Source organism: Etheostoma cragini, chromosome 5 (assembly GCF_013103735.1).
Source record: "Etheostoma cragini isolate CJK2018 chromosome 5, CSU_Ecrag_1.0, whole genome shotgun sequence".
NCBI classification, from domain to species: Eukaryota; Metazoa; Chordata; class Actinopteri; order Perciformes; family Percidae; genus Etheostoma; species Etheostoma cragini.
In genome coordinates this window covers 30,195,077-30,197,006 of record NC_048411.1, presented here as the reverse complement: position 1 = coordinate 30,197,006, position 1,930 = coordinate 30,195,077, and the positions used below count along the sequence as shown (strand labels likewise).

At 45.0% G+C, this 1,930-nt stretch overlaps 1 long non-coding RNA gene across 1 annotated transcript in view; it reads left to right on the top strand.

The window, feature by feature from the left end:
• Positions 1–1,377, top strand: part of LOC117944280 — an 18,581-nt gene extending 17,204 nt beyond the window's left edge. The window contains exon 4 of the long non-coding RNA XR_004656530.1: positions 1,314–1,377. This is a non-coding gene — a long non-coding RNA (uncharacterized LOC117944280). The remainder of the gene's footprint in view (positions 1–1,313) is intronic.
• Positions 1,378–1,930: the final 553 nt, after the last annotated feature.

The following is a 1,930-nucleotide window of genomic DNA, read 5'->3' as shown; positions in this document are numbered from 1 at the left end:
GGGGGGAGGATGGTCCCAGTGGCCTCCAATGACGAGGGCCGATTCTGAGCACGCCGGCCGCTAGCCTTTCCCCTTCGCCACTGCCACAAGCAACGTTGAAATGTGTTTTATTGATCGAGGACCGCTTCTCCTTTAAAAACAAAATGGCATTTCTATGGCTACGTTATCAGATAGGAGCGTCGTTCTGAACAGCACGGAAGAGAAGTGAGTGGAAATGTGCAGAAAGAGTGAAAGCGAAGGACGGACGAAGGGAACGTATAGGTGGTTGGTCTCAGCAGGGCTGGTGTAAATGCAGATTGGGAGTTCTGAGACATGCATAATTCACCACAGGGGAGATAGGAGAGAAGGTGGCTAGGAAGAAAGAGAGGGGTAGGTAGGTGGGTGGGTGAGAGAGAAAGGAGGGAGAGACAGAGAGAGAGAGAGGAAAGGAAAGGGGGAGGCAGGAGAAAGAGGAAAATGAGCAGTGCGTCTCAGGCAGCGTCAGCGTCTACAGTGAGGAGGTAATTAGGGAGCTGTCACTTGTTCCTGTCAGGCACCACTCCCGCTGAAACATCGAGCATGGGTGTGTGTGTGTGTGTGTGTGTGTGTGTGTGTGTGTGTGTGTGTGTGTGTGTGTGTGTGTGTGTGTGTGTGTGTGTGTGTGTGTGGTTGTTCTTGTGGGGGAAGGCTGAGCTTGTATATAACTGTGTGCGTGTGAATGCATGCGGGTTTGCATGTGTATATAAATTGGGTGACAGAGAGCAGGGAGGGTGCGGTGCGAGTTGAATTCAAATGAGACAGAAAACACCAGAGGAAAAACAGAATAAAGTAACAGACTCAATGCGAGGGAATAGTAATAATGGTGGATAAATATGACTCAGAAGTACACAGCTCAAAGTATTAGAGCAGAGGAGATACTATAGCGCCAGGTATTTGGACAGGGACAAGGATGGAGAGAAGATGAGGATGGATTACATTTGATAAATGATATTTGCGGCAGCGAAGAATCCCTGCAACTCGCGCACACATGCACGTGTCGAGTCAGGATAAAAACCCTCGTGCCAGCCGAGTGATTTGTTGTGGTAAACGTATTTATATGCATGCATTATTGACACGAGACTCCCGTATAGAGGCCCACACTCAGTGTGTCTACTGTCACTCCTTTGCGTGGTGATTGTGATCTCAAGTCAATACAACAATGCGTTAATGTTTGAACAGCCTAGTTGTCATATTAATATAGGCAGTGAAAGCATATTTGACAGATCTGTAAGCTGGAGAGACAGAACATGCAGCAGGTACATAAATACACATGTATGTCACTGATTGCCAACCAGAGGTACTTCTACTGTTGCCAGGGGGTATGTGGGAAGTTTGTGGAGCAGCTCAACTAATTTGAAATTGTTTTAGTTATATGTTTAAAAGAATACAACAGCTGTAACACCTGAAGACTACATGTTTCAGTTATGTAAGAGTGCATGGAAAGCAAGTGCACACGTTTGAACAGGTAGCTAAAAGGATTGGTATGAAAAATAGCCTAAAGTAATTAATAAATTGTTCTAATGAGTAGTAAAAAGTAGCGGAGAAAAATAGCTAAAAAGTACTGCACAAGCAGTTGAAACAGTCTACTAAAAGATCTGGATTAATAGTTAAAAAAGTTAGCTTAAAGTGCTCATATTCTGCTCATTTTCAGGTTCATAATTGTATTTAGAGGTTGTATCAGAATAGGTTAACATGGTGTAATTTTCTAAATACACCATTTGTTGAACTGCACGTTGCTGCAGCTCCTCTTTTCCCCCTGTGTGCTGAGCTCTCTGTTTTAGCTCCAGAGTGAGACGTCTCACTTGTGACCTATCTTTGTTGGGAGTGGCACATGCACAGTACCTAGGTAAGGACTACTAGCCAGTCAGGAGCAGAGTATGAGGGCCCTGACAGTACCTAGGTAAGGACTACT